General features: G+C 37.6%; 1 long non-coding RNA gene across 1 annotated transcript in view; it reads left to right on the forward strand.

The window, feature by feature from the left end:
• Window positions 1-9,732: 9,732 nt before the first annotated feature.
• LOC107195695 overlaps window positions 9,733-12,703 on the forward strand; it is a 5,006-nt gene continuing 2,035 nt past the window's right edge. The window contains exon 1 of the long non-coding RNA XR_003046330.1: window positions 9,733-9,797. This is a non-coding gene — a long non-coding RNA (uncharacterized LOC107195695). The remainder of the gene's footprint in view (window positions 9,798-12,703) is intronic.

Consider the following 12,703-nt stretch of genomic DNA (forward strand, 5'->3'; position numbering starts at 1 on the left):
GATGATGAATTTTGGAGGGCCCAAATACCACTTGCACACCCTGGTGAAAGAACTGACCAGAGTTAGCTATTGGTCTGTATTCATGGTCATTGTACAGAACAAAATGTCAGCAACCAGTTAAGGGTCAAAGTCTTTACTCTGGCTTCAGAAGCACCCTTCTCTAACCTATTGAAGTCACTTGTCATAGACTGTGATCAAAGTTGTGCATACAGAACCAAATCAAAGGTGATTTCCTGGCTCTTCATTTTTTTAAATTCAATTTTGAAATCTATTTCAGACTTCTCTTTTTAGTCACGGCAAAAATTTAAAAAGAGTGAGTGGAGGGATATGGATAAAGGAGAACATACTTTATATTTGTTTCTGAATATTGTGTAATGAGTAATGAGATTTCTTTGGGAATAATCAAATTTTATATATTATAATAGGGTATATGTTCTTGTGAATATAAAGCAGTTTCATTTAATCTCTTTCAAGCTATCACTTTTATTTTCTAATTCATGCGTTGATACTTCTTTCTCTATAAAGGCCAGAGAATATGTTTTAATTTTCTTGAGTCATACTATCTCTGTGGCAACTATTCAACTCTGCAGAGCAAATGGAGCCATAGATAATATGTAAATGACTGGGAATGGCTGTGTTCCAATAAAACTTTATTTACAAAATCAGACTGGATTTGGCTTTGTTTGTTAACCCTTACTATAAATTCATGAAGAGTTATTGAAGTTTATTGTATTTAAGAAATTGAAAACATCAATTTGCTTTTAATGATGATAATAGCAGCTAGCATTCATCGGCCACTTACCACGTGCCAGGTATTGTTTTCAAATCTTTATTAATTAATTTAATCTCCATACTAATTTTCTTTATACAGGTTAAGTAACCTGTCTAAAATCTCATACACTCAGCAAGTGGTAAAGCCAGGCTTTGCACCTTAACAGTTAACTTCAGAGTCTGAACTTTTTATCATGAAAAGTAAATACCACCCAGGAGACAGTTTACCCGTTTTCAGTGTCACCTCATTATTTCGCCCTTGGGAAAGACCGGTGGGTGGGATTACCTCCCAGTACCTGAGCTGTCCACCTGCCAGCTTTTCTCTTATTTCAGGACTGGCCAGCCCTAGTTCACCAGGCTGCAGCTTCCCCATGTGGATAGCCTTAGGAAAGAGGATGTGGGTCAGGCTCTGGCTCTTTATGCCTCACAACATAGCACATGAGCTTGCACAGGTGCATTCAAATAGTCAGGAGGTCTTGCTGTGTGTAATGGAATTTCTGACTTACAGGAGCAATATGTAGACCTGTACACTGCATGGGATCTGTCCCCACAGCCCAAAGGAAAAGCACATAAAAAAAGATGAACCTTTTACACAGGAGCCCTTGGTAGAAACATTGATGTTTCTAATCTTCCTCCCTAATTTTGAGGCTCCTCTCCTATTCGAGGAGCTTCTGAGTCTGAATTCTCATTCACCTTTTTGAAGAATCTTGCATCCAGCCTATGAAGTGTGGTCTAGAGCTGGGTTCCCTCCCTCCCTCACACTCCAGGCAATATGTGTAACCCAGTAACCTGCAAGGATTCCATCAACAGGTTCTGCCTTCTGACTATTTGTTGGGCTCAGACAGTAGAGAGCCCGGAGAGTGAGGTTAAGATGTGTATTCCCTGGTTCCCATCTTTCAAGATAGCTGAGATGGTCAGTTTTATGTGTCAACTTAGCTAAACTATAGTCCCCAGTTATTCACTCAAACACTAATCTATATTTTGATATGAAAGTATTTTTTTTTGTAGATGTGATTAAAGTCCATAATTAATTGACTCTAAGTAAGAGTCAATTACTATCCTGGGAAATCTGGGTGGACCCAACTCAATCAACTGAAAGGCCTTAAGAACAGAACTGAGGCTTTCCAGAAGAACAAATTGTGTCATGGACAGGAGCTTCATGTTGTGCCTGAGCGTTCTGCCTGTACTTCCTGATGGCCTGCCATACAGATGATTTTCAGGCCTGCCAACCCCTACAATTACATAAGCCAATTCCTTGCACTAAATCTCTTAATGTTTATCTCTTACTAGCTCTGTTTTTCTGGTTAAATCTTGACTGACACAGTAGCCTTGAGCTGGCTGTGTCTCTTAACCAAAGGCCAATGCTCCTCTCAAGTGGCTGACTATATAATTCTCTCCTTCCTGTTCTGTAACTGCTTGGGCCTAGGGTGGTAACAGCCTAAGTTACTGTAGCATTCTAGTGGTTCTTCCATATCCCATACTTGTAAGTAATTCCTTTATAAATCACCTGTCCCTGAATTATCTTATTTTGAGAGTGCTGTTTACTCTTGAGATCAAAGTGATACATCGATGAATAAAAACATTTAAAATAAAAAACAATCATCAAATGCATTAATTTACTTATTCGCAATACTACTGAGTGCCTATTAGAAGCTGGCCAAGTACTAGACTCAAAGAATATGATGGTTAATAAAAACAGCACGGTCCACATCTTCATTATAGTCTGCTGCGGAAGGTAAACAAACAATTACCATATCTACAGGAAATTCTACCACAGGGAAAGGACAGTATGCCATGAGAGCACGGAGAAGGGGCTCCTATCCCAACACTGGGCTGAAGCATCTGGGGAAACTTCCTGGAGGAAGAGATACCCAAGCTGAGACCTAACGATGTGCCAGACGAAGAGAGGTGTGGGGTAGGTGGTGTATGTGTGTGGTGGGGAGATGTGTTTCAGAAAAGGGAGCGATTTGTGCAAAGCCCACAGTCCTAAGAGCGTGTAGCATCTTTTAAAACCCTGAGAGTCACTGGTATAGAGAGGACACAGCACAGACTGCAGAAGAAGCAGAGGACAGATCATGAGGACCTTCTCATCGTGTTAAAGAGTTTGGGTAGGGGAGGTCATTAAAGATTTTCAGGCTTAGGGCAACTGTAATCAGATTCGAATTTTAGAAAGATCACTCTACACAGTGAATAAAACACTGAAGGGGTGAGGTTGGACTTCCAATTATACAGGCAAGAAGTGATGATGACTGGCATAAGACCAGAAGCAAGTCCAGAAAAAGAGAAAATGGTAGATTTCTAGAGATGTTTGGAAAGTAATTTGATCACAAGAAAAAATGGGATTTGGGCTCTGGGGGTTGGGGAAGGTGAAGGGAAAAGAAGAGTTAAAAGTATCTCTTAGTTTTTAGTATTGGCTAGCTGGATGATGGTGCAGTGTCTGAGATCGCAAACACAGGTTTGGGAGAAGAACATGAGTTTGGTTTTGAACATGTTGAATTTGAGGAACTTGTGGGATACGTGGGGGAGGATGAGTAGTAGGACAAACAGGTTCGAAGAGAGTTTTAGACAAGGGGTAAAAATCTGAGATTCACTAGCAAATAGATGATACGATGATATTGGATGAGAAATTTTAAGGAAAGAATATAAAGTGAGAAAGAGTAAGGTCTGAGAGTAAACCAAGGAATGCCATATTTGAAGGGATGATAAAGAAAGGAGCCTATGAAGGAGTCTGAAAAGCCGGAGAGGTAGGAAAGAAACCAGGAGAGGGGTGAGCACTCTTAAAGTCTGACAGTGTTTCAAGCAGTTTTTATACAAATGTGGAGCAAGAAGTGCTTGAAAATTGTACTGGGGAATGAAGAAGGCATGGGCCTCTCCTTCTAACCCAGATGGAGTGGGGAAAATGAATAACTTCTACTTGAGAGACTGCAGAAGAAGCTGTAGCTTCCTCCAAGGAAAACTATGTCTTAATTTGAGGCAAGGTGGTAAATGGTCGGAGATAAGTCTGAGAAAAGAGAGGGTGTTTCTTTATTACAGAAGAGGATTTCAGAGGATACAGTTTTAAGCTTGGAGAAAATGCCCAGAGAAGCGTGGAGGTGTGTTTACAGGGCAGTGGTATGCCTGGAGTGACCCTGTCCCCGGCTCCTCCCAATGTCGCAGTGTTCCAACATGCAAGCAAGATAAAAGCACCATCTCTCTGACACGCAGGACCCTGTAACAGTGACCAATGGCAACCGTGAAAAAGAAAGAAGCAGTCTTCTGCAGAATAAAACAAATCTGAAAATGCAGGGTTAATTTGATAACCTCCATGTGCTGCTGTGTACATCAGTAATTCCCAAATGACAGACCAAGAAGTTTTCCCTGATTTGAGGCAAAATGACAAAAATGCAAATAATAAATATTGCAATTTTTTAAAAAATTATTTATTTAAATTAGTTTCAAGTATACAGTACATTAGTTAGACATCTATAATGTTCATAAAATGATGCCCCCAATTGCTCCCTCCCTTGCAAATATTTTATACAGCTAAATATATTCGATTTCATTAATTGCCCTTTACTCTTAAGTTACATTATTCCTTCGCTTTTCTGATTGTTAAATGTTTTATAAAACAATGGAAATAATAAGTGACAATTTATTTTAATGATCTTTCTTGGCAAGATAAAATAATGGCAACCTATTGATTTTGCTCATCTTTGAGTAAAACTGGAAACTGCTCATTGGTGTCTACACTTGGGAATATTTGTTTTCAGTGTGATATAAGTTGTTCATGCCAATGAGGAATTTGTAAGGCAGGACTTAAATATTACTTGATGTAATAACTTTTCTGTCATTTCTCATGTAATGTCCACTAGCATCCACTTTAGAACATATTTTGGAGAAGCTAGTGAATGTACCAGAACTCTAAGAACAAAGGGTTCTGCATTTAATTATACTTGGTAAACCTTGCATACCAAATCTTTCTCCTGGGTTTCATAATGCACATAATACATGAAAGATTGAGAAGTTTGGAGTCAAGGAATCAATTAAATTTTATTTAGTGGATAAACAAATTTGTTTGTTGCAGGAAAACAATTTCTGGCACACTTAATTTATATCTCCTAGAATAATCTTCTGTTAAGATCAGTTTGAGAAATGTTTAAATAGTTGCTTTTGAACAATAATCAAATATATGCCTCGATCCCAAAATGCCAGATATCTAAGGAAATCCAGTCAAAGCAGAAGCCTATTTAAGTGCGATATCATTTATTTTTCATTATAGCATACTGATTTTTAGATACCCAGTCCGTTGGCGATGCTCGAAAATAACAATAGTATTTAAATAGCAAATGCTTATGTGACATTTACCATGTTTCAGGTACTATTCTAAGTACTTTTAGATGTATAACTCATTCATTTATCAAAATATCCCATGAGGTAAGTACTATTATTATCCCTGTTTTATGGATGAAAGTATTGAGGCACAGAGAGCTTACGTCACTTGCCCAAGATCCTACAGTTGGGTCTAGACCTCTAACCATAGGTCACTCTGTTGTCCTGCCTTCTGCTGGGCTCCTTACAGCCAGCATGATCTGCCAAAGCTCAATTTCCCATTGCACAGTGGGACTGGCCACCTGTAAACCTGCCTAAAGAATGAATGATGGATCGAGGTGCTCTGAAACTATTTAGGAAGGGTCTGCCTGATCCGGATCGACTGTTTCTCAGGTATGGTCCCACCACAAGACTTCCTGAACTTTCCACAGACTTTGGAAATAGTAGCGGCCAATATGAACCCTCTTCGAAAGGAGTCACCAACGTATGGACTGACCACACTTCTAAGGAACCATGGACTTCGCAAGAATCTATCTCTGGCCTGGATGGAGTTGGCCAGGATGGACTAACTTCTTGGTCTGTATTTTCTTGGGAAAGGCTCTGGTTTCAAGATTCTTAGCACAAATGGCTCCTGGGAAGTGGTTAGACTAGAGCTGGCTAGTGTCTGATGCAGGGGGTAGAGGGTGGGGACAGAACTGGTGTTGGGTGGGGCACAAGCCTGCTGATCCCTAATTGGGCCTCCACCCCAATTCTCTGCTCAATTTTTAGGTTGTCATATGCAATTAACCTTTCATTTGAGAAGAAATAACATTCTGCTTTCATGCCCATGAGGAAATTGCTCACATAAAACCAATGACTCAGTTGGCCTCCAATGAAACAATTATGATATGTCACTAGCAGGAGACCTGTAAACTTTCAGTTCTAATTTAAGTCTAAAATTGTTCTGCTCCCATTCGTGGACAAATTCTATTGGAAGAAATGCTTCCAAGAACCTTCAAAATCCATCTTGCATTTTAGCTATATGTAGTTTTTTGTTTGTTTGTTTTTGTTTGTTTGTTTTTTAGTATAACAAAGCCATTTCTCTTGGGTAGTGGAGTACAGGAAAATTGAAACATTTAATTTAAAGGAATTAAAACAAACTAAATCTTAAGAAAGTAAGCAGAGAGGATTTGAAATTAAAATCATACTTATTGAACAGCAAACATAGTTTTAACAAAAACATACATAACAGTGTTATTTACAGAAAAACACAGGGAACCCTCAAATATAAGTAGTAAATCTGCTTGGCTAATTTAAAATGCAACCAGGCATAGGATGTGAGAAAGAGCGCTTGTTTGTTCCCAGGACATTAGCAATAAAGTCCAAGGGTGTAAGAGAAGAAAATTCTCTTCTGTGAGGGTATACTTTATTTTTTTTTTCTAAAATAAAAGTTTTCTTCCTGTTATCATGGTTTTGCCCCTTTCCCACTAAACTGATAAGAAGAAATTTCAATTTTATCACAGCAGGAGATGGTCAGCCTGGAAATCAAATGGTAGGGTGTCTTTGTAATTGCTTGACAAATCATACTGAGATAAAAGCACTTAGCTCATTCAGAGATGGAGCAAAATATTTGGGGGCCAAAACTGGTTTACAGGCCATTTGTTGATAAGCTCCTGTTTCAGAGGAATTCAAGCTTTTGAGACATCACATCCTAGTATTCTTCTGGGTTGCCAGTTTGTTTTATGAGTAATTGCACATTAAAACTCCACTTTGTTCCACTTAACAGATGACATCTAAGACCAAAGATGACAAAAGACAGATTATCAAGGGAAGTCATGGAAAATCTTTCTAAACTATTTTAGAAAAGAAAAAAATTAAACCAAGAATAATTAAACCCAGGCAGGCGTGAAGTCTAGATGTACAGAGTACATATTGGAGTCACTTCTAGCCCTGTAGGTAATTGATTTTGTGATTCAGCCTAGTCTTTTATACAGAAATGGGCCTAATGTTTGATAGAGCAAAATAAAACAGAAACATCTTAACTATTAGCAGATAAATTAGGGTTGACAATAGATTATTTTCTTAATTATCTATGTTTTTATTAAAAATGAAGGATAAAGTATGCCTGTAAATGTCTCAAACTATATACTCATGGCTATTATTCTCTGAATAGCTTTATAGCCCTTTTTGGTATTTATTTGTTTCTGCTTGGTTTTTAGATAAGGGCAGACTATAAGCACAGGCTTAAAAACATAACAAGAATTACATATGTATGGCAAAAATGCCTCGAGTGTGTTGCAGACATTTTCTGTTTATTCTCCACGACACCTCCTTGGAAGGTCACCTTCGCAGGAAGCTTTCTTAGCTTTACTCACACAAAGTAAGTTGTTCCTTCCTCTCTGCCCCACAGCCCTTGGTCCAGACTGCCACCATAGCATTCATCTATTACTTTAGTGTAATTATTTGCTTCCCTTCAGGCCAAGAACTTCTCAGAGGCAGAGAACTTGCCTTACTCATTGTTATGGCTCCAGCCTCTAGCACACGCAGTGTGTGGCATGCAGTAAGCACACAGTCATTACTATTGACCAACAATCTTTTCAATGGGTAGTGAATATAGAAACCGTGTTTGACTTGCAGATACAGCTGCAATTCAGAGCCTGAAACTGAGACTTCTTTTTTGCCCTTCAGCTTGTCCACCTCTGTTTAAAAGTGACCCCATCTCTGACTTTTACACTTTTACTCTTGTTCAGTCTTCTAGTCTGCCAAAACTCCCAGAGAATGATCCAAAGCTTTGGTTATACTAAATTGTGTTATACCGAATTCAATTTGAGGTTATAATGCTGTAGGAGAAAAATTTGGAAATCTTTGGGTTTTAGATCAAGGCTTGGATGTAAGAGTTAGCTAGCTTCTATTTATCCAACAATAGTGTACTTTTGTAGTTATCCTGTTCCACTCACTGTAGGGCTATGGCTGGGCAGTCTTTCTACCATCCAGTTTTTAACTTAATTTTATTGCGTTATTAAAAAAAAAAACCTTTATTGAGCTATAATTCATATCCATATACTTCACCTATTTAAGTGTACAATTCAGTGGTTTTCAGTACTACATTCAAGGAGGTGTGCAACCAACACTGCTAACTCCAGAACATTTTCATCACTCCTCAAAAATCTTTGTACCCGTTAGTAGTTATTTCCTATTTCTATCCCCTACTTCCTGTCCAGCCCTAGGCAATCACTAATTTATGTTCTGTTTCTATAAATTTGCCTATTCTGGACATTTCATGTAAACGTAATCATACAATATGTGATCTTCTGTGACAGGCTTCTTTCACTTAGCATGTTTGCAAAGGTCATCTATGTTGTACATGCATTAGTACTTTATTTTTTATTGCTGAATTATATTCCATTGTATGGATATCAGTTCATTAGCTGATGGACATTTGGGTTGTTTCTACTTGTTGGCTGTTATGAATAGTGGTGGTATAAACATGCCTATAGAAGTTTTTGTGTAAGCATATGTTTTCACTTCTTTTGAGTATATACCTAGGAGTAGAATTGTTGGATTGTGTGGTAACTATGTTTAACTTTTTGAGGAACTGCCATTCTCTTCCAAAATGACTGCATTGTTTTACATTGCCGCCAGCAGTGTATGAGACTTCCAATTTCTCTACATCCTTACCAATACTCGTTATTATCTGATTATAGCCAATCTAGTGGGGGTAGAGTGGTAACTACTGCTAGATAGATCTAATTCTCTCCCTCTCTTTTCCTCTTACACACACGCACGCACACACACACACACACGCACACACACACACACATACCATTGTTGACAACAGTCCCTGCTGGAAACAACTCGAATGTCTAACAACTATAGCATGGATAAATAATTTGTGATATATTCATGCAATGGAATATTTACAATAAAGAAAGTAAATGGATTATTAGTTACAAACACCAACATGACTGTCTCAAAAAATATGTTGGGCAAAAAATGTGATTCCATTTAAACAAAGTTCAACAATGGCAAAGCTAAACTACCTTATTTAGGGATGCATATCTAGGTAGTAAAACCATAAAGAAAAGCAAAGAAATAATGAGTATTCCAAAAGTTAGGGTAGTGACTACCTTGGGTGGAATAGTTAGGGTGTTGAGATTGGGGAGGTGAAGTCTGGAGACTCCTAGGACTCTGTTATCTTGGACTTTTTGACCTCGAAAGTAATGACATGTTAAACTAAAAATACTTGTCTTATGTTTTGTCTTTATTCTCATACTTTAAAAAAAAATGCCACTAGGGAACTTTCTGAAGTGCTGGAAGTCTTATATTTCTCTTTTTTTTTCTTAGCTTTGTTGAGGTACAATTGATATACAACATTGTGTAAGGTGTACAACATGTTAATTTGATACATTTGTTGATCTTTAACAAATAGACAGCTGGATATTTCTCCAGCAAAATATGTTATTCGGGAAAGAAAGAATTGCAATTCAGAATGTGTGGTCTAATGGTGAACCACTTACAAGACCAGAGAAAGAAAGGAAAGGAACACTCTTATGGGCTTGGGAAGAGCTGTTGTAAATGAAGAGTCCATTGGAGGAAACTGAAAGTTCAAAGTATAGTGACTTTTCATTGGTAAATTATGGCAGTCTCCCATTTGCTGACACGTTACTGGACAAGGAAGAATCTTTTCTTCTTGCTGAGACTAATTTAGAATCACTTCCTGTGGAAGTTGAAGATGCAAGGTATGTCTCTTCCTGCTGGGGTCAGTAATGTGCATTGAGTGACATGTATATGAATACCTTCTCTTCTAGCTTCTTGATTCTGTTTTAAATGAGGTTTCTGTTTATTAATTTTCACACATTTATAAATTGCAAAATGGTTACCACCATAATACTAGCTACCACCTCCATCTTGTCACGTATGGTGATTACACAAATTTTGCTTTAATATTTTATAAATTAAATTTACACATGATTTGCATACTTTTCTGTTTGTTGTATTAGACTTAAAAATCATTAAAAATAAATTAGATTTTAAAAAAACTTTATGAATTACTCCCTGTATACAGAATAATGTTCAGATTCTTTAGTCTGAACTTTCGAATTCCTCCATATACTGACCACCTCAGGTTTTGTAATCCTAACTCCCACTACTATCTTCAGTGGAAACCATAAAAACCCCAAACAAAACAAAACAAAAAAGCCCCAACATATTCTAATTTTACTAAACTGCCTTTACCAAAAATAAAAAAAAAAGATCTTTCTTCTTACTCTTTATTTGAAAGTAAATGAGGAAAGATTTTGAAGTGCCTACCACACTTTTTTCTAAGATGAATCAGAGCAGGATGAAATGCCTGCTTAGTCTTTGGCTATAATGAATATATGTCTGTGATACAATTCTCATTTCCCCCAAGTTATTATCTAGCTGACACTGTGTGTTTAGATTAAAATTTTTTTTCAAATAAGCTAAAAAAATGTGTTAAAGGCAAGTCTACGTGCTGCTAGATGTTAGTTTGTGCCCACCAAAACACAGTGAAAAATAAATGACTGAAATTGATCAGAGTCTCCATGCACAGACTGTCAGTTTCATATTAGTCATAGTCAACTTCACACACAGACGCCACTAAAAGAACCAAGGCCAAATGTTCTGGAAAATGGGTCTTCTTAGGTTTGTAGACATTTGCTGCAAATACCTGAGCCCCATGCTTTGGGTGGAGATCTCAAGAACACCGATGGGCAGCTTCTAAAAAGAAAAAAATGAGGGAGGGACGGGATGTGGTCTTGGTGATTCAGACTTGGCTCTCCTTCTCCACCACCAATCTGAGTCAGCATGCAGCCACATGGCCCCACATGGTGCAGTGATGGCTCTGGATGAGCTGTCATACCAGCTCCTCTCTCTGGCCTTCATTAAAGCAACTGGTGATTTCAGAAGCCCAATTTGCATACATTGGTTTTATTGTTTCCTAAATCAGCCAAGCAACAAATCATGGAAGCTTTCTGACCTATATGATATGGTGGCATGAAGTGTTGTTGGACTTTTTAATACTTGCTTGCTTTACCCAGTCCTTAAAAGTAACATGCATTTGGATTCAGTCTAGCATAGTAGTTGAGCCCCTGGGTGTTGGTGCCAAGCTAACTGGGTTCGAATCTTTGCTCGACACTCCTAGACTTGTGATTGTTTTTTTGACTCATGATGTGAATCTTGTGCTCTTAATGTGACTGGTGCAGTGGAGACTTAGAGTCATCCTTGTGGGTTCCAAGGCTGGCAGAATGGCAGAGGGGCGGGGGGTCACAGTGTCCAGTGCTGGGCATTAATTTCCTCTAACTTGGTTCGGGGTGTTGTTCATGATTGAAGAGTCCTCCACTAGGCCACACCGGCAATTCTGGGAGTTCCACAGTAACCTTTTAATACATTCTTTTTTGCTTAAACCAAACTTTTGGTTTCTTTTAAATGTTACTAAGGATATTGACTGATACAATGACCTTGGGAAATATTAAGTTTTCTCAACTTATTTTCTCATATGTAAAGTAGCTTAGTAATATCTATCTTATATGGTTGGTGGGAGACTTAAATATGTTAATGCATGCAAGCACTCACTATGGTTCTGGAGCATAGTAAGGGTCCCTAAAATATTAGCTATTATTATTACTAATTTCTCAGGCATAGGAAGAACATTGTGCTGTCTGCAGTAAGAGTGAATCTTAGTATGAGGAGGTTCTCATCATTTATCTTAGAGAAATAAATGATAGCTTGGAGTCTTAGAAATTAGAGGTCATTGTATCTTAGTTTCAAGATTCATGTATAGTGACTCTACCAGAACGGTTATGTAAAAGAAATAATTCCCTCTTTATTACAATGATCAGATTAAAAGTAACCCAGAAATTTTTATGGCTCATGGCTTTAACTTATGGTTGGTTGATTTAGGCAATCACATATCTTTTGTTTTAGTTATTAAAGTTAAATTTAACATATGCACTGAATAGGGCATAAATCTTAAGTTTACAGCTTGATTATCACACAAAGCAAGATACTGCACATTACCCACACTACAGAGGCCTACTCTGTGCTTTTATTCTCCAAAGGAAACCAATACACAGATTTCTCTCACCATAAGTAACCGTTGCTTGTTTTTGAATTTTATGTAAATGAGATTATATAGCATGTCCTCTTTTTGTTGCTAAATGTTATATCTTTGAGATTCATCCATGCAGTTACACAAATAGTTTTCTTCATTGCAGTATAGTATGTTCATTATGCATATGTACCACACTTTATCCATTCTATTGTTAATGAACACTTGGGTTGCTTCTAGTTTTGTACTATTAAGAATAATGTACTCAGAACACTCTTATAACTATCTTTTGCGCACATGTGCATGTATTTCTTTTGGATTTATATCTAAGGGTTTAATGGTTGAGTCATAGGATAGGCATATGCTTAACTTTACTGGCAACAAAATTTTCAAAGTAGTTATAGCAATTTATACTCCCACAGCATCGTATGAGTTTCTGGCATCTCTATATCGTCACAACACTTGGTATCGTCAATTTTTTAAATTTTAGCCATTCTGAGAACTGGGAGGAATCTATATGGAACTGGCATTAGATATATTCCTAATTCATTCTCTCTCTCTCTCTCTCTCTCTCTC

The sequence above is a fragment of the Pteropus alecto genome, unplaced genomic scaffold (genome assembly GCF_000325575.1).
Source record: "Pteropus alecto unplaced genomic scaffold, ASM32557v1 scaffold21, whole genome shotgun sequence".
Classification (NCBI taxonomy): Eukaryota; Metazoa; Chordata; class Mammalia; order Chiroptera; family Pteropodidae; genus Pteropus; species Pteropus alecto.